General features: G+C 46.9%; 1 protein-coding gene across 2 annotated transcripts in view; it reads left to right on the forward strand.

Annotated features, from left to right (window-relative positions):
* The first annotated feature begins 291 nt into the window (after positions 1 to 291).
* LOC114457987 (uncharacterized) overlaps positions 292 to 21,000 on the forward strand; it is a 98,122-nt gene continuing 77,413 nt past the window's right edge. Inside the window, exons 1-2 of one of the 2 annotated variants that reach the window (XR_003672975.1) lie at positions 292 to 529; positions 2,654 to 2,698. The gene's annotated coding sequence lies outside the window, so the exon portion shown is untranslated. Of the gene's footprint in view, positions 530 to 2,653; positions 2,699 to 21,000 lie in introns of those variants that run through there. The other variant, XR_003672976.1, reaches the window with a different exon arrangement.

Raw genomic sequence — 21,000 nt, forward strand, 5'->3', positions numbered from 1 at the left:
TTGTATTTACATATATGGAAGTAAAGTATAATATATATTCTATATTAAACCGCAGTGTTGTTGTAGCTGTTGGCTTGTTGGAGAGGGAGGAGCTCACATTCTAGGAGGCATGTTAGGTGACGTCACCTGCCTACGTGGGCAAACTCCAACTCGCCCGTTTAAAGCTGACTTTGTTTTTACAAAATGTGTAATAACAAGGGAGGGAGGAAACAGAACTTTTTACACTTTGTCCCTCTGAATGAGGCTAAAGGATGTATATCACTGTAGCTAAATCATTAGAAAGTCACGCGAGATGTTCTGAGAGTCACGTGACAAGCTGAGAAAATTCAACATGGCGGCTCGCTGCCGTGACTAGTTTACCGATCCTGTTTACTTGCACATATTAACGATTTTTACCGTTAAATCAACGCCACCAACGAGAGCCGACCACGCGCCCTCTCACCAGCCAGAGTGGAGGACCTCGAGGACTTCATAGATAGATATTACGCTGAGTACGTGATGGAGTCCGGACCAAAAGCCAGTACATCAGGTAAGTCGGCGAAGCGCCGGAAAAACGATTCGGCCACCGATACATCAGACCTCGAGGTAGAATCCCACACGGAACTCCTACAGACCATAATTAAGTGGCTGGATGTGCTCGACTTACTGCACCGAGACGTTCAGGAAATGAAAGTCAGCCTGGAATTTGCCTAGCAACAAATCCAGGACTTACAAAAAGATAATCATGATATCCATTCGGCTTTATCTGCGGTGAGCTCCGAGGTAAAAGAGCTGAAAAAAGAAAACAAGTTTCTTAAAGAATCAGTCCTGGATATCCAATCTCGCAGTATGAGAGACAACGTAATATTCTCAGGTATTCCAGAAACCCCCAACGATGACCCACATGCTCTGTTGAAAGACTTCATGTCGTCGGCGCTTAAAATCCCGGCAGAAACCGTGAAAAACATCACATTTCACCGTGTCCATCGCCTCGGACCACGTAGAGGAAACCGTCCACGTCCCATCATTGCCAAATTTGAGCACTTTCAACAGAAGATCCAGGTTAAAAGTAAAGGTCGGAAACTTAAAGGTACGCAATTCGGCATGAACGATCAATTCCCTCGGGAAATAAACGAACGTCGAAAAACCCTGTATCCTATCTTTAAAGAAAACCGACAGAAAGGCAAAAATTCCAAACTGGTCGTAGACAAGCTTTACATAGATGGCCAACTGTTTAGGGACTTAAACATCACGCCCTGGCTCTACTGAGAAAGACAAATCTAAAAACAATAATAATAATGAAGTAAAAAAAAAAAAAAAACAAAAAAAAAAAAACACAGGTGTTATGTGAGTTAACATTGAAAGGATAATTCTCCACTTATGGTGAAGCTAAGGTAGCATTATTTAAAAAAAAAAAAAAAAAAAAAAGTTTAAATAAATATATATGTTGTATGTGTGTGTATGTATATATATATCCGTACATTAAAAAAAAAAAAAAAAAAAAAAAAAGAAAGCAAATTAAAACAATAAATACATTTAAAAAAAAAAAAAAAAAAAGTGTGTCTAGATGTGTGTGTATGTGTATGTGTATGTATGTGTGTGTGTATATATATATATATATATGTGTATATGTATATATATGTATGTGTATGTATATGTATGTATATGTTTATATATGTATGTGTATGTATATGTGTATATGTATGCACATATATATATATATATATATAAAAATAGAGGAAATAAATATAAAATAATGATAACTCCAAAAATAAAAAATAAATAAATAAATATATATATAACAATAATAATAATTAAAATAAATAAATACATAAAGATAATAATAACACTAAAATAAAAACATGGATAGGTATATATAGACACGTGTGTGTATGTATGTATGTTTGTATGTATGCTACATATTGGCTTAGATTTTGGTAAACACTTTTTGGCACGTACTCTCTCACAGGACACTCTCTACCCTCATGTCAACTCACTCGTCTCGAACCCCTCACTCTTTTTTTTGTTTCATACTCACTCAACACCCACAACACCCCCCACCTCCTATACCTCCTATAATTACCCCTTGCTACTTTTACTCTTTTGATATTGGATGTTGTCGTTGTATGTTTGTGCTTTTCACTAACCTATTCAATCCAGTCCTTTACCCCGTGGTGCTATCGCATGATAAATGTGTCTCCTCTTCTTTCTTTCCTTGCATCCAAGCTTTTTACAACACAGTGCACAAATGCTCACAGATTCTCACTTATGCTCACACCTGTATGGACTAACACTCACCTTATACTATGTATCAGTTTACAGTAGCTTCTTGGAATGTGCGTGGCATTCGCTCGCAGGCTAAAAAGATTAAGATATTTGACTATGTATCAAGATTAAATGCAGACATTGTCTTCTTTCAAGAAACTCACTTACTTAAATCAGAAGAAAAATCCCTGACAGATTCAAATTTTAACAAGATATATAATTCATGTTTCAATTCCAGACAAAGAGGAGTCTCGGTTCTTCTCAACAAAAGGTTACCCGTTAACATAATCATCTCCGTCATAGACCCAGAGGGTAGATATATTATTATCAAAGTAGTAATCTATAACAAATGTTTCACAATTCTAAATATATATGCCCCCAATAATGATGACCCTGATTTTTTCCATAGAATTTTCTCAGAGCTTTCAGACCTTTCTGCAGACTCATCTTTAATCATCGGAGGTGACTTCAATCTGGTGCTCAACACATCATTGGACAGATCTAGTAAGTGCTCAAATACAAAACCATCTCGATCCGCTAAAGTATTAATGGATTACATGGAAGATCTTGGAATAGGAGATGTATGGAGACTGAATAACCCAACTAAAAAAGAATATACCTTCTTCTCCCCCGTGCATAAATCCTTCTCCCGAATTGACTTTTTTCTTTCAAATAATTCCATCGTACATAAGATGTCCTCTAAAATACATCCTATAATTATTAGCGATCATGCCCCAATATCCCTCTCCCTGCAGTGTGACTCTAATCAGAAAGTATCCTCTCTATGGCGCTTTAACACCTCATTACTTAATGACAGTGAATTTGAAAAAATTATAAGAAAAGAATGGGAGGACTTTCTATTGACAAACGACTCCCCGGAAATATCACCGTCCTTACTCTGGGAAACTGGCAAGGCTGTCATTAGAGGGAAGATTATATCATACTCTTCTTTTAAGAAAAAACAGGAACAGATAACAGAAAAAACAACTGAAGAAAAGATCAAAAAACTTACGGAAGAATACGCAGCTAACCCGTCTGAACTTTTATGGGAAAAACTCCAAAATACAAAACTTAATCTGGATATCATCTTATCTAAAAAAACCGACTTCATTTTGCAACAATTAAGATACAAAAACTTTGACTACAATAATAAATCAGGCAAATATTTAGCAAATCAGCTCAAACACAATAAAGAAAATTCCTTTATAGCAGCAATTTCTGATAATGCAGGTCAAACTTTAAACCTACCTCAGGACATTAATAACATTTTTCATGATTATTATCAAAACTTATACTCATCAAATTTAAACCCTGACCCGGAAGATATTAAAACCTTTCTTAATAAACTAAACCTACCACAGCTCACTATAGATCAGAAAACCACCTTAGACTCACCATTAACCTTACAAGAATTACAAAATGCTTTAGACAGCATGTCAACAGGCAAAGCACCAGGTCCAGATGGGTTCCCTGCTGAATTCCTAAAACATTTCTGGTCAATGCTGGCTCCACTATTTTTCAGAGTAGTAACAGAGATCAAAAATAAAGGGCATGTAGGAGGTCACATGAATACAGCGAACATTAAATTGTTACTTAAACCAGACAAAAACCCCATATTACCCTCAAGCTATCGTCCCATCTCACTTATTAACACAGACTTAAAAATTATTTCCAAAGCACTCACATCCAGGTTAGAGAAAGTAGTACAGTCAATTATACACCAAGACCAGACAGGATTTATTAAAAATAGACACTCCACAGACAATGTGAGAAGACTGTTTAATGTGATCAACATGGCACAGAACTCTAAAAAGAAAAAAATAATCTTGTCACTCGATGCAGAAAAAGCATTTGATAGAGTCAACTGGTCGTTCCTCCTAGCTGTCCTTGGCAAATTTGGCTTCGGAGAATCATTCATCCAATGGATCTCCACCCTGTACAATAAACCTAAGGCTTCAGTAACCACAAACAAAATAACATCCCAAAGCTTCACACTGCAGAGGGGAACCAGACAAGGCTGCCCACTCTCACCTTTGCTTTTTGCAATATTCGTTGAACCTCTCGCAGCATCTGTACGTCAGAACTCTGTTATTAAAGGAATCCACTCATCCATCTCAGAACACAAAATTAATCTTTACGCGGATGACATCTTACTCTATTTGGTAGAACCACAATCCTCTTTGGAGGAAGTATTTAATCTAATAAACAGCTTCTCTAAATTATCAGACTATTCCATTAACTGGACAAAATCATCAATCCTCCCTTTGACAAAAAATTCATGGAATCCTGCAAACCAAAATCCACAACACCCCTCCACCACAAATACAATTAGATATCTAGGCTTAAATATATCACCAAACTTAAATGAATTAATTAAACTAAATCATGATCCGATGTTGGACAAAGTCACAGAAGATCTGCGGAGATGGAACAATCTCCCCATCTCACTACTTGGCAGGATAGCCTCAGTTAAAATGAAAATCTTACCTAAAATAAACTACCTGTTCTCAATGATACCACTAAAACCACCAAAACAATGGTTTCAAAGATTAGACTCTGCAACTACAAAATTCTATGCTAGAAATAAAAAACCTAAAATAAGCCTTTCAACCCTTCAAAAAAACAAAGACGAGGGTGGTTTAGAAGCCCCTAATTTCATGCATTATTACTTAGCAAACCAAATATTATATTTAACAGAATGGCTAAAACCAAAAGATTACTACAACACCTGGTTAGAAATAGAACAGTTAGACTGCAAACACATTAAACTCTCTGATCTCCCTTTTATCACTGCGACCCTCAAACATCACAACTGCTTTAAAAACCCACTAATTGCCTCCACACTGACTGCATGGTGGAAAGCCCTGGACATCACAAATGTTCAATTAAAAACTAGTATACTGTCTCCAATCTGGCACAACCCCGACTTTAAAAATAAAAAAACACCACTTTATTTGAAGATATGGGAAGAGAGTGGAATCACTCATCTCCAAGACCTCTTTGAAAATGACAAGCTTAGGACATATAATAATCTAACCCAAGCTTTCGGTATAAATAAATGTAACTTTCTACAGTACTTACAAGTAACAGAAACAATAAAGAAAACTACTCCACTAGACTTAACTACTTTACAACCTCCAGAACTGGCTATATATATGAAAAAAATCTCAACAAAATCAAAAAAACTCTCAAAAATATACAGAGCTCTCTCGATCACCAACTGTAATTACTTACCAATCGCTAAGTGGGAGGCCGAACTCTCAATCACCCCGAGCATTGATTTCTGGACAGAAATTTGTCGTAATACTTTTAAGATGACGAAAAACACAAATCTTCAGCTAATTCAATACAAGGTCCTCCACAGATCCCACATTACCCAACAGAAAATGCATAAAATGGGCTTCTCCCCAACAGACATCTGCTCTCAGTGCACCCAGAATACAGCGGATTCCTATTTACATGCCTTATGGCTTTGCTCCCCAGTGCAACACTTTTGGATTCTAATTACTGAAAAACTGTCCTCCATTTTGGACTGCAGAATTCCTTTATCTCTAAATCTTTGTCTGATAGGAGACCTGACAATGCTTCAACTTCCCGCAAACCGATCACAATCAATCCTTGCGGCACTAGCCATAGCAAAAAAAACAATATTACTAAATTGGAAAGACAAAAAATCCTTAAACATAAACCAATGGCAAAATCTCCTCACAGAATTTATCTCCATGGAAAAGATGTCTGCTCTCAGAAAACAAAAAAAAATAATGTGCTTTGAGGAGCGTTGGACTCCTTTTTTAATTGCATTAAATCTAAATTTTTAAAAGCCTCATGATCTAGCCTGCAAGCGACTGCCAGCACCACTTTTTACTAACGCACTAGTCCAACTGTAGGCCTGGGCCGCCCTTGGGCCTCTGGGGTAGTCCTGGCCGGGTTGGCTGGGGAGGGTTGCCGGGGTGCCTGGCTGCCTCGGCGCGGGTGTGCATTCCTTCTGGGTGTTCACAGGGTCCCAGGGCTGTTCGATTTGGCGCTGTTGCCCCTTGCATGCGCATCTGGTTGGCCTCTGGGGCTGGGGCCCTGCGTGCTCCTCTGCCGCTCCTTCCCCTTGCTCCCTGTCCCCCTGTCTCGTCCTCCCCCCCCTCCTGCTTTGCTCTTGCGCCCGCCATCCGGTTGGGCTGGGTTTGGGGGGCTCCCGTTTGCCTGGGGGCTGGTGGGGGTGCTGTTGCTCCCGCCTGGGGGGCGGGCGGTGCCGTGCCGGATGGGTTGGCTGGGGGGTGGTCCCGTTGGGGGGCCTGGGGTGGTGGGGTCCGTGGCTCCGGTCCGGGGGGATCCGGGGTGTGGGCGGCTTTGGGGGTGGCTGCTGCCCGGGGTCGGCGATTGCCTCCTGGGTTGCTGGGTGGCGGGGTGTGGCCGTGGGTTGCTCCGTCGGCCCTTGCGGGTCCTCGGCTTGGCTCCCTGGGGCGCGCCTTCGCCAGGGATGTCGCTTGCGTGACGGGCCGGGCGGGGCCCCCCTCTGGTGTGGCCAGTACGGCTGGGGGTGTGGGGTGGGGGGTGCTACGGGGCCTCCCCGGGGGTCGTGTTGGGTGGGTGTGCGGGGGCGCGGCGCGTGGCTCTTGGCCTGGTGGATCCGCGTCGGGATTGGCTGGTCTGCTGGCTGGGCGCACCGGGCGCCGTGGGCGCCATTCCGGGGCGGGGGTGTCCCGGGGGTGGATCCGTGGTCTGGGTGTCCGGGGGCGTGCTCTCCTGTAATCTGCCCGGGGACCGGCCGCGGCTCGTGGCGGCGCTGCGCAGCCTTGGGTGGGGCGGGGCTGGTGGCCTGGGGCCCGCTGTCGTCCGGGGTGCGCTGGCGTCGGGGGGGTGTCTCGTGCCGGTGCGTGGGTCGTCGGGGGTCCCCTCCGTGGGGGGGGGGGCTCTTCTGGCGCCGTTGGTGTGGGATGGCGGTACCGGGCTGGGGGTGCTTCGGTACTCGGGCTTGCCGGTCCGTGGCTGGCGGGGTGGCCCTGCTTGGCGGTGGATGGTGTCCTCTTTCGTCGGGGGGGCCGGGGCCGCCTTCCGGTGGAGGGTGTTGTGTCGTGGCGCCGGGTGGGCCTGTGCTGGCCCTGGTGCGGGCACGGGCCTCCCCCCTGCTCGGCCGCTCTCCTTGGCGGCGGGGGGGCGTCGCTCTGGGCCGGCGTGCGGCGGGGGTCGCTCCCTGGGGCACCGGGGGACGGGGTTGGTGCCTGGCTGCGCCCGGGGGTGGGGGGTGCCGCTGTGCTCCGCGGGGCCGTCGCAGTCTGGGGGGTGCCGTGGGGGGGGTCTCCGGCTTTGCTGCTCCGGGGCCCACAGTGCCGCTTGCCCGTCTGCACCATCTACCTTCTCGCGTGGCCCGCCACGCGGACGGGCCCGGCTCGCACCGGACAGTCCTCCTACATGTACACTTCACCTCACTCCCAGCTGGTCTGGCCCATTCACAATATGCACCACACACCCATACCCAACCCTTGGGGGGCTGGATGGTGGGACTGGGGGTGGAGGGGGCCGCCACCTGTGTCACTATGTAGTGGCGTGGGGGCGGCACTCCCACCTCTAGTTACCCTACTAATCCCTCCAATTTTAATCACACCTCAACATGCCACCCCCCGGAGGGTGTACCCTCACTTACACCCTCCGGCCTATTACACCACATACACGTATATCCACAGAGGTAGGATGGGGAGCACCGCTCCCCTCCATCCCCCTTCTTTTAATTACACCCCATACATTCACTGAACACACACACTCACACAGGGGATAGGGAAGTGCCTCTCCATTGGGGAATGGAGAGGCACCATAACAGGGTGGTGGGTTGGCTCACATATTTGGGCCTCTCCGGTGGGGGCCTGGCCCCTCTGTTGGTGGCTGGGCCACTACATAGAGTGAAAATACATCAGGATGGTGTGGTCGGGTGTGGCGGTGGGTCTCGGGGGGGCTTTGCTGGGGTCTCTCCTTGCGGGGTCTTTCCGGGCGGTGTCGGCCTGGTGGAGCGCGGGGACGCTTCCTCCCCTTGGGTGGGGCTTGGTGCTTCTTTCGTCGGCTGGTGGCCTTGGGGGCGGGCCCCGCGGTGTGCGGGCCTGGGGCGGCCTGCCTCGCCGGTGTGGGGGGTGGGTGTGCTGGGGGTGTGCTGGTGTCCTCACCGGGGTTGGGGCGGGGTTGCTAGGTGCCTCGGAGCGATGCTGTTTACTGGGGGGCGGCGCTAGCTGTTCCGGTGGTGGAGGTTGCTGTCGGCCGCCTGGTGGGTCTGTCCTGCCATCTGCGGACTGGTGGGTGGGTCCGGGGCATCTTTGGCTCGGGGCTGCGGTTCCGCACTTGATGTGTGCCTTTGGGGTGCCTCCGTCCCCGCGGTGGGGATCGCCGGTTGCTCGCGGGCCGGTGGGTGGCGCTGCTCCGTGGCTGGCGCTGCCCGGGGGGCGGCGGGCCCTGGGCTGCTGGCCTTGGGCTGTCCGGGGCTGTGCGGTCCTGCTGGGCTGTGGCCGGGTCCTGGGCGGGGGTGGGGGGTGCGTCCCGGGGGGCTTGGCCCGGGGACTTGCCCTTGGGGGGTCCTGGTCCCGGGGGGTGCTCCTGGGGCCCGGGGTGATTGGCTGGCTGGCCGGGCCGGTCCTGGCGGGGGTCTTTCGGGGCGGGTGCCGCGTGCCGCGCCCTTGCATACCTAATGGTACGGCCCCTGCTTGGGCAGTGCCCCGTGAGGCAGGGTGCTGGGGATGCACAAGGCGGTCTGGCTTGGCCCTTGGAGGGGGCCCTGGCTTTTAAAAAAAAAAATAAAAAATAAAAAAACTAAAGCCCGTGGCGCGGGCGACATCAACAATAGGTGATTTGGGGCGCCATGGGGGGCTAGGTTGGGGTGCCTGGGGGCCGGCGGGGAGACTCCCGGCGGCCCCCTGGTGCCTTATGCGGCTTGGGGTGTGGTCGTCCTCCCTGGGCGGGCTGCTCCTGGTGCTGCGTTCTTTCCGGGTCCCTCTGGCCGGGGGTCGGGTCCCTGCTGGCTCTGGGCCCGGCGGCGGGTGCCCGCCGGCTGCCCGTTCGGCGTGGCTCTGGTCGTCTGCTGGGCGTGGGCTTCGGCTCCTCCGCTGGGGTCTCGGGCGGGGAGCTCTCTGGGCCCTCCCCTCGGGGGGTTGGGCGCGGGGGTGTGGGGGGGGTGGGGGGGGAGTGGGGTGGGGGGTCTGGGGGTTGGGGTTGGATTGGTGGCGTGGTGCGCTGGGTCCTTGGCTCCTTGGGGCTTTCTCGGGTGTGTATGGGGGGGGCGATGGTTGCCTCTCGGTTTGGGATCTTGGGGGCGTTCGGGGGGCTGCCTGGCCGTGTGGTGGTCGCCGGGGGCCCCCGGGTTGCCCGCTCTTGCTGCTGGCCTGGCTGCTTCCGGGGCCCTGGGGCGGCTCGTGGGTTTTGCAGTGGCGGTTCTTGGAAATACATTTGTCATGGATGCACTGGCCTTGGGCTGTGGGATAACACTCATACTGGGCTCAACCACAGACACGTTGTTCCCAAATACCTGTTTTATGGAATTTCCACTCACTTCTTCCTCTGCTCACAGCCACCACCATTATTCCTAAGCCGCACACTGGTCACCAAACTGGCTTGATAACTCAACAATAAGCACAATATACACAACCACAATTTCACATCGCATCACTTGAAATCTATCGACTACTCCCCACCCATTCCATTTCCTATCTTGTATTCCTCTTCCCTGTTAACTTCCCCACCCCTCTCCAACCCCTCACCTTGGTGTAACACTGCCCTCTCTTTTTTTACATCCTCCCTTTAATAAAGTATTTCTTACCCTTCCCTAGGGAGGGCTGGTGATGGTCACAATTATGCAATGAAATAAATAAATTTATTTAATTGCAATAACAAAATATGCATTGCTGTTAAAAGATTGCACTTCTTGTAGTGTTAACCTTCGACAGAATGTGCAGACAAGAGAAAGAGAAAAAAAAAAAAAAAAAAAAAAAAAAAAAATTAGAAAGTCATTTTTTCATCATACCTCCCCTTTAATGCACTTTAGTTTTTGTTTTGGAATGCATGTTTTGTTTTATTCTAAGGGCTAATATAAATGAAAAACTTTGTTGTGTTTTTTTTTTTAAAAGAAAAGTCTACTGGAATATTTAAAAAATGTCATAATATTCAATAAAACATGTTTAAAAATATATTCTAGGCTATTTATGCACCATTAAGAAAAAGTAGTGAAAAACTTAATAACTGTATTCGATATTCAGCCAAGAGTTTATATTTTATTCGGCTTCGGCCACAAAAATTTTCATTTCTGTGCATCCCTAGATATTATTGTCGACTTTTTAGACCAATGTAACCACTAATGTAATGACAACATATCATAATATGCAAGTACACCTTTTCAAATGCAATTAACTTGTATTTCTCATTAGTATTTTTTACCATTGCAATTGGAATGTCAAGAACTTTTAAATATTTTAAATAAAAAACAAACAAAATAAAATGAACTCAGTCTCTGTTAGCAAAAAATTGCTCTGTTTCAAATGTACTACATTTGTGACGTCACTGTTGCCAGATCAGAACATCTCAGAACCTGCCTGTTCCAACAAAAACAGCCCAAACACGAACTACGAATCTGGCAACCCCGTGTTTGTGTCAATGCGAATGCTGCGGCTGCACAAAACAGCGGACTATTACCTTGAATGGACTATTCCTGTAATCTCTACATGAAATGATGACAATAAAGCAGGGGTGGGCAAACGTTTTGGGTCAGGGGCCACATGGACTTTTAAGAAATAAAAGATGGGCGGGGCCAGCACCCGATGAATACATACATTCTTCTTCTTCTTGTCTAAAGTTCAAATTTATAAAATTTCATAACAAATCAACCATATGCTAGAGATTTGCAACTTTCACCCAAATTTAGCTCCAATTCTAAAAAAACTGTATATTTAAGGAGAGACAGGTCTGTTAGTAAAGCAGTGCTTCTCAAAGTGTGTGGTAGAGAATGAAGAAATGACAGGTTGAAATTTTCTATTTCATGCCAATCTTTTTAAAAACCCTTTCTTCATCGACAATTTAGATCATTATTAGGCAAATTTAGAATCCTAAAATATATCAGAAATTAAAAGAGCATTAAATTAAGACTGCATTAGATATGTGACTGGGAACAAAATGTAACATGGAACTAAAATACAAACATAATGATTTATGTCGGCATGTGAAGTGGAGCAGAACCATAAACAAACTTTTATTATCTGATTTAAAACATTTATTTACTTTTTTGTTTTCTAAAGCTTTTTGGCACAGATTGCAAACAAAGTGTTGTTGTTTCCTGAATATTTGGACTGCTGTACTTTAACATTTGTTTTTTATGCAGGAAATTAATTAGTTTCCTTTTGTTTTTCAGTTTTGATTTTTTTATGAAATATACTTGAATTATGAAACATGATACTTGTTCCGTGTTAATTCATTTCATACTTGTACTGAATTTATTTTTTTTTTTTGGTTCTCTACTGCACTTTTTACATTTTTTTTTTTTTTTAATTCAGATAATGAGTTTAATTTAGTTTTTGATTTATTATGAAATATTATATTACTTGTTCCCTGTTGGTTCAACACAGTTTAACATGTGTTATTTGTCAGGATTATTTGGGGGGCAATGGGCACAGGTGGGACTTGAAAGTTCACATAACACACACGCACACGTGTGTGTAAAAGTAGCTCAGTTAAATAAAAAGTATTTGCATGAAAAAATCCTCCAACATAATTTGTTAGTAGTGGTTATTATCATAATTAGCAGCATGTTTGGAGGAAAAGTGACGGTGGATGTTTTATTCCTTTAAAACCACAACAGTTTCTCTGCAAATAATAAGACATACAGCCTTTGACAGGACTTCAGTGAAAAGTATTTACTTCATTATTAAACACTCAGCACTCACTGTCGACTTTTCTTTTCTTTGGGCCACTCATTGTTGTACATGTGTATCGCTGTGTCAGCCGCGGTTTTGCTCCGTCAACCTCCACCTGGCTCACAAGGCGCGCTACTCTGCCTTGTGAGCCAGGTGTATTCACGCGACACCACGTGATCCCGCAATAAAACATCAACAAACAGCTTACTTTGATTATGTGACGTGGAAGAACTATTTATCCGGCCAGATATCCAAGTTTCCTCTTCTACCATGAGTAAGTTCTTCTGCCGCTTCTTTTTCTTCTTCTTCTTCTTTGTGGGGGTGTTATGGTGGTGACCAATCTAACTCTGCTTTCTTCCTCATCTTACATTTTCTGTCCATACTGAGTAGGATGCCAGGCATCACAGGACTAATGTAACCGGTCGAGTCTCTGCGTTGTGTTTGAATGAGTTTTATTCTGACAGCAGCGGGAAAACACACACAAATCCTCCGTCAGTTTTCCCCCATAAACATGCCCCTCTCACACGGAGATCAGTAACAAAAGGGCAGTATATACCCGATATACACCACTATAACAGAATCTAGCATACCTGACAGCAGCGGGAAAACACACACAAATCCTCCGTCAGTTTTCCCCCATAAACATGCCCCTATACAAAATAAATAACATGAACATGTGTTATAATACATACGAAGCACTATAGAACAGGTTTAATTCAGCCAACCAACTTGGAAACATAACTAATAAATATATTTTTGTCTGGACAGCAAAGCCGCTTACCTCTCACACGGAGATCAGTAACAAAAGGGAAGAGGTAAAAGCGCGGGAAAACAAGATACAGGCGGAAGTGCAACATTAAAAACTGAACGTGGGGATACACACATATATTAAGGTTCCACATACTGATTTGGAGGCCCAACTGGTCAGGTATGAACTATTAAAATAAAATAAACTTAAGATAACAGATTTTGTGTAATTATAACAAATATTTTACATGCATAAATGACACTGTTACACTCACCCCCCTAGAATTATACAAAAACTGGGCAGTAACACAATCCACATATACATACAGGCCATTAAGAAGACAACCAAATGACATGAAACAGCAACATCAGCCTCCTATTAAAAGGATAAGAGAACAAGAGATTCGCTCGGCGCCTAGCAAAACTCACAGTACCCCATAGACAAAAAGAGGTGCCTTATACACCACACTTACACAGGCCAACAATGTGGGCGAGCAAAGAAAAACACACACAAAAAAAAGGAAAGAGAAAGAAAAAAAAAAATAATATATATATATATATATATATAGGCAGTATGAAACCGTAACAACATAAAGAGCATCTCAACAGAACATCCCACCCAAAAACACATCCTTCACACATGAATGACAGGACGATCACCTGACTGAACCCCTAGAATGGGCCCAAGTTGTGCCATGGACTCAATCAAGCGGCACACTGGTTTAATGACTCTGCCAAACCGTGAGGTAAGTTGGCCATCTGCATCAGTTGTTTGTGGCGGAGTAGCATGTGGTGGTTGCGGTAGGAGAGCTGTGGAAGCTGTTGAGGGGTCCAGAATGGCGGCAGGGCCACCAGCAGCAGGCAATGCTGTTACAGAGGGAGGTGTTGGACAGTCTAAATCAGGGGGCTCATCAATGGAGAACTGCTCACAAACCCACGAGGCAGTGCGGCCATCATCCCAGCCATCAACACTCGAGAGAGAATCAGCAAGGGATGGCTCAGCTGACGCAGCTGCAGAGTTCAAATCAGGCACATCCTGTTCATTCCGATCAAATTCAGGAGGGGCATCAGCCATGTTGAGGGCAGGCATGGACATGGGTTCATCACCATCCAAGGCTTCCTCCAGCGGAAGGAAGTTGACCTGAAGCAGCAGGTTACGGTGAACGACACGTTCGTTACCCTCTGGATCCCTGATCCGGTAGATATGTAGAGCAGGTTTGGAGGCTACCACAGTATGTACAACAGGCTGCCATTTATCAGAGAGTTTACGTTTCCCCTTGACGCCTTTGTTTGCCAACAGCACTTGATCACCGAGACACAGGGGCTGACCTTTGACTCGTTTGTTGTACTGGTCACATTGATGTCTCTGCTCAGCCGTGCAGTTCTTCTGAGCCAGGGCCATAGCACTGTGCAGGCCTTCCAATAGCGACTTCACATAGGCATCATAGTCACACACAGTCACATCACGGAGCACGTTCTTGAAGAGGAGGTCAACCGGCAACCTAGGAATTCTCCCGAACATCAAGTAGAAGGGCGCGAAGCCGGTGGTCTCATGAACAGTGCAATTGTATACAAATGTCATGGTCTGGATCATTTGCGGCCACTTCTGTTTGGAGCGAAGGGGTAGAGATCTCAACATGCTGCCCAGGGTGCGGTTAAATCTCTCTGTGCCACCATTCCCCATAGGATGATAAGGTGAGGTGTGGGACTTGTCAACTCCTGACAACTTCAAAAGCTCAGCAATCAGCTCACTCTCGAAGTTTGCTCCCTGGTCGGAATGGAGGCGCTGAGGGAAGCCGTAGATGCAGAAGAAGTTGTCCCACAGCTTTCTGGCCACCCTCTTCGCAGTTTGGTCCTGGCAGGGAAAAGCATGTGCCAACTTCGTAAAGTGATCAGTGATCACAAGAACATCCACGGATTTGTTGTGATTGTTCTCAGCCGACCAAAAGTCCATACACACAAGCTCAAGAGGGGCAGATGTTTTAATGCTCTCCAATGGGGCTCTTGCGGATGGCTCGGGAGTCTTGCTGAGAACGCATCTGTGACAGTGCTTCACATGATCGCAGACATCCTTCTCCATGTTATCCCAGAAGAAACGCTGGCGGACCAGAGAAAGTGTGCGGGGCTGGCCTTGATGACCAGCATGGTCGTGAACACCTGACAATGCATCTTTCTTCAGGGTCTCAGGCACAACAAACTGGAACCTCTTCTGTTTTGTTGAAAGATCCTTTGTGACCCGATAGAGGATTCCATTCAGAAGTGTTAATTTGTCCCATTGCTTCAGGACTCTCAGAGTTGGCTGGCTCTCATTGCAGCGTTCACGTCTGGAAGGTCTACGTTTCCTGTCCACATAATGAGCAACCCTTGAGATGACTGGGTCCAGCTGCTGGTGTGACTGAAGCTCAGCAAAAGACAAAGCGGGCATCACATCCTGGCCAGGAGATCCCAAGGTGGTGAGGTGGTCAGCCATGGAGGCTGCACGCTGCCTGGGAGCTGAGTCCCATTCTTCCAAGGAGGAGAGAAGAGAGGAGACATCATCCTCAGACATTGAGCCTACGATAGCAGCAGAGTGAAAAGGAACCCCCAGAGATTGTGGCTGGCACGTAAGTCGGAAGACATCCTGCACGCATCCATCACTGACGTCACATACCTGGTCCAGCAGCTCAGAGTAAGGTTCACACAGCAGCCGCTGCCTCAAAGGCTTCACAAATGGATCTCTGCTGAGGGCGTCTGCCACCACATTTAGCCTGCCGGGAATGTGTTTGATCTCGAAGGAATATGGGGCCAGCTTAGAGACCCACCGCTGCTCACACGCATCAAGTCTTGGTTTGGTCAAGATGTATGTGAGCGGGTTGTTGTCGGACCAGACAGTGAAACGATGACCCTTTAGCCAGTGGCTAAATTTATCGCAAACCGCCCACTTCAGAGCCAAGAACTCCAGCCTGTGGGCGGGATAGTTGGTTTGACTGCGGCTGAGCGTTTTGCTTGCAAAGGCGATGGGTCTTGCCTTCTCCTCACCGGCAGGCACTTGAGACAGTACAGCACCCAGACCATCAAGCGAAGCATCGGTGGAAAGAATGAAGGGCTTATCAAAGTCTGGGTGTGCCAACACCACACTGTTGAGGAGCGCATTTTTCAGATCTCCAAATGCTTTCTCACAGGCGGGAGTCCAATCCTGAGGAGTCAGTTCTCGGAAGGTGCCGGCTCGTCTCCGACTAAATGAGCCTTTAGTCCTCCTCTTCTGTCCTGCAGTCAAGGCGTAGAGTGGCTTTGCGATGGATGAACAGCCGGGAATGAAATGTTGATAGTAGAGCACCATCCCAAGGAAAGATTTTATCCTCCGCTGAGATGGGGTGCGACCGTCATCATTCATGAGGTCTTCCTTCATGAAAGCTGAGATGGTTCTTACTTTCTCCTCATCAACCGAAACACCACTACTGTCCACCACATGACCAAGAAACCTTACAGACTTCCGCAGGAAGTAGCACTTCTTCTGCGCCAACTTCAAGTTGTTAGCTCTGAGACGTGAGAAGACGACCCCTAGCCGTTTCAGGGCTTCCTCCTCAGATGGAGCAAAGACGAGTAGGTCATCTAGATAACAGAGGAGGCTGGAGAAGTTCAAGTCACCAAAAACACTGATCATCATCCGCATGAATGAAGCAGGACTGTTGCAAAGGCCCTGAGGTAGTCTGTTGTACTCGTACAGGCCCAAGGGTGTCGTGAAGGCCGTGTACCGCCTGTCAGACTCATGGAGGGGGATGTTGTAGAACCCTGATGTGAGATCCATGGTACTGAAAAAGGCATTACCACCAAGGGCAGCAAGACAGTCGGCTTGGTGAGGTAATGGGTGGGCATCCTTGGTGGTCTTGGCATTAAGCCAGCGAAAATCAGTGCATATCCTCAATTCTCCTGATTTCTTCCAGACGAGAACCAGCGGTGAAGCATATTCGCTGACCGACTTACTGATGATGCCTTTCAACTCCATCTCAGACAGCACCTCTCTCAGTTTGTGATAGTGTGCTGGAGGGACACGGCGATATGGCAGCCTGAAGGGGCGATCGTCAGTGAGGTGGATTCGGTGGACAAACTCCTTCGCCTCCCCGCAGTCCAGCTTGTCTTTGGAGAAGATATCTTGGTAAGATAACACAAGTTCAGCTAACCGCTGTTTCCATTCATCAGACACTTCACAGCCTTCAAGGTTGATGTCTGCTAACCCACAGTCCTTAAGCCGTTGAAATGGGGTAGAAGCGTCATCTGTGTTGTGAACAGTTTCAGTTAACTGGCCGGTCTGTGGTCTACCCACACCCTGGAAGAGTGGGAGGTCCTCCACCGCCACACAAGGAAACACATCTGCCACTTTAGCATTGCGACGCATTGTCACTGGTTTCAGTGTTGGGTTGAGGATCTTCATTGGGACCCAGCCATCACCCCACATGGGTGCCACAACCCGTCCAACAATGATGTCTTTAGGGGCTGAACGAGAAGAGGTGGGTTCCACAATGATGGTGCTCCCAGGTGACACAGGAGCACTACCGGGTAGCTTTCCCCACACCAGATACTCCCCCTGAGGGTCAAGAATGATAGCCTGCCGGAGCCTGACTGTGCCAACTTTGTCAGGTAATTCAGGACCAGACCAACGAGTAATGCAGCTGAGTAACTGAAGGAACTGCTCACAGTCTGGGTCTGAGGTGTTGGAGTGGATGAGCTCCCAGTACTTCTCATCAGACTTCATTCTCTGAATCATAGGCCTTATGACATTGCTTCCAATGATAAGCTCATCTCTCTGCCCTGGGACGAGAAAAGTAGGTACAATGAATTTGGACCCATAAAGTTCAATTTCCAGGTCATAGATGCAGCTGGGCTGCGTCGTAAGGCCACCACAGCCGATAAGAACCACCTTCCCGGGCACAGGCTGAGGACTCGGGAGAACACCTGCGGCTCTAAGCTTGGACTCTGCCTCCACACTGAGCGTGCATGACATGCTCCCTGAATCAAGCATCCCCTTCAAGGTGGGCTGACCCCCGACAGACACCGGAGCATAAAACAGTTCACTAGCTCCTTCCACTCTATGTGAACCCACTGCAATAACCGTTTTTTCACTAGAAACATTACCACAGCAGCTCACATAGATTGATTGCAAGTCTTTTCCTTCACTGAGGGTGTCTCCAGTACCGCCCGTGTTATCCCTCTCTCCACACAGGCGGGCTAGTTTAAATTAGCAGGGGAGGGAGAAAGTGGTGGCACAGCTGAGGAAAGAGAAGCCTGCTGGCACTGACTCCTTATGTGCCCGGAACTGAAGCAGTTGAGGCACAATCTGTAAAGCCTGCAGTGTGCATGGGTGGAATGATCCCGGGAACCACAGACTCTACATCCAAAGGGCTCAGAAGCCTGTGGGTTGCAGGGTTGACTACTCTGACGGCGGGCTGATCGATGATTGCCTGGTTGACGGCTGACTGGTCTTTGGTTGGCTACAAGAGAAGCATTGCACAAGGACAGAACTTTGTCAAACATTGCCACAACCTGCTGAACACCAGAGTCAGTGGTAGGGGAGTCAACACCAGTATGAGTCAGGTTAGAGGCAGCGGAAGGCGGTTGGGACAAAGAAGTAGACTCACGTGGGCACACCTCAATGTTGTCTGTCTGGGGCTGACTGCAGGCCAGGGCAGAGAGTGCCAGAGAGTTAGGAGGGGGCTTTGGCTGATGTGCTACAAAAGCAGCCGGGGACACACTTATATCAAGAGGGCTCTGGCCACAGGCAGACAAACCCACTATATGTTGGGAGTGGGCTGCTGTTTGTCTCATATTTCTCATGTGAGCATCCAGACGCTCCTGAACCTCAGCTGCAGTCCACTGCTCAGGTGCCTTTAGTTGGAATCCCATGGCGAGTCTGGGATCAGGACAATGATTAATAAACATCAACACCACCTCAGCACTGGGGTCCTCCACAGATTTACCCCGCCTCCGGAGACACTCATCGGCAGCATCAATTGACTTGTTAAGACGAATCCAATAGTCTAAAACACTCTCACCCGCATGAGGAATGGTGCTATAGAAGTCCTTCATAGGCAAGTTAGAGAATGACAGCTGACTGAAGTTACCTTTCAGTATGTTGAACACAGCTGTGGGCAGGTCGGCTGCACTCAGTTCAGGGCGGCTGCGGAGTGACACCTTCACCACATCCCGAGCTTTGCCTGTTAATCTTGACATTATCAGGTCAAACATTTCAGCATCAGTGTCACATTTCACCCTATTCAGGTAACAACTCATCATGTCCTCCCATTCATGGACAGAGAACACGTCGGCATGGTCACCCCTGAAGTAAGGTGGAGGTTTGGTATCTGACTGCACAACAACCTTCAACTGTGGTGTTACAGCATTGCTGGATGACTGATCTGTAGTGGGGGACTGAGGCTGTACTGTACAAGGCTGGTGCATAGTGTTAAGGCTGGCTGCGATGTTTTCTCCAATCTGTTTAGCCAAATCTGCGATCATGTTGCTGAAATCATCAACAGCTATGACTTGAGTGGGCTTGGGGTCTGACTGGCTAATTGGCGTGGAACTAGCAGTGGGGGTCAAAGGTGGGATAGCTGTCTGATCAGCTGTGTATTTGGGAACACTGGGGGACATCATCCAATCTCTGCCAGCAACCTGTCGGCTCCTACCCCTCCCAAATGTGACATTATGCAAATGTTCGTCCATCATTTCAAAAAAAAAAACCCCAAAAAAATGTGCAATAAACACTTAGAATTTAAGGCACACAGTCACACAGATGCACAATACAACAGTATGAACAAGTATATTCATAAAAAAAACATTTTTTTTTTTTTTATAAATTTTTACTTTCTAGTTTTTATTTTTTATTATTATTTTCTCTCCCTCCCTATTTTTTTTTTTTTTTTTACCACTTTAGTAACGGTCAGAGTCTGTCAAACGAGCTTCCAACCAGACAGCAAACCTCGCGCGTCCTCAGGCGAGGGTGCTTTCCTCCGCAGCAGCGACGAGCAGGGAGAAGGAGACAGGAACCAGGACTAAGCAGCCGCACCCCGGGGACCAGACGGGCGCTGATCGCGGATGCAACGGGTCGTCACGGCACCAAGTGTAACCGGTCGAGTCTCTGCGTTGTGTTTGAATGAGTTTTATTCTGACAGCAGCGGGAAAACACACACAAATCCTCCGTCAGTTTTCCCCCATAAACATGCCCCTCTCACACGGAGATCAGTAACAAAAGGGCAGTATATACCCGATATACACCACTATAACAGAATCTAGCATACCTGACAGCAGCGGGAAAACACACACAAATCCTCCGTCAGTTTTCCCCCATAAACATGCCCCTATACAAAATAAATAACATGAACATGTGTTATAATACATACGAAGCACTATAGAACAGGTTTAATTCAGCCAACCAACTTGGAAACATAACTAATAAATATATTTTTGTCTGGACAGCAAAGCCGCTTACCTCTCACACGGAGATCAGTAACAAAAGGGAAGAGGTAAAAGCGCGGGAAAACAAGATACAGGCGGAAGTGCAACATTAAAAACTGAACGTGGGGATACACACATATATTAAGGTTCCACATACTGATTTGGAGGCCCAACTGGTCAGGTATGAACTATTAAAATAAAATAAACTTAAGATAACAGATTTTGTGTAATTATAACAAATATTTTACATGCATAAATGACACTGTTACACTAAGTCAAAGGAATGCAGTCATAATTATGATATTGTAACGGACTGAGTCCCAATGTAGTTTATTCAACGAGTGTTGTGGTTTCCCATGGCCGTGAAGGCATCATTGTTACGTGCAGCTTTCTCTGCCAATGATCGTCTTTGTTTACATGTGTTCTGCGTGTTGATTGGCTGGGAGGCTGGAAAAGGGCAGGCGTAAGCAGAGAATGGTAGAACATTTGGTTACCACAGGTGTTGAGATAAATGACGGAGGAAGACGGTTCATTTTGTGTTTTGTTTATTTTGGCTTCGGCGAGCCGGATTAAAAAGACCAACGGGCCGGATGTGGCTCGCGGGCCGTAGTTTTCCCACCTATGCAATAAAGCAACGTAGCAGCTCTGGTAAGTGTTTGAAGCAGCAGAAACAGCTGCTTTAACTGTTGAAGCTGCTGTTGCTGCACTG

Source organism: Gouania willdenowi, chromosome 24, assembly GCF_900634775.1.
Source record: "Gouania willdenowi chromosome 24, fGouWil2.1, whole genome shotgun sequence".
NCBI classification, from domain to species: domain Eukaryota; kingdom Metazoa; phylum Chordata; class Actinopteri; order Blenniiformes; family Gobiesocidae; genus Gouania; species Gouania willdenowi.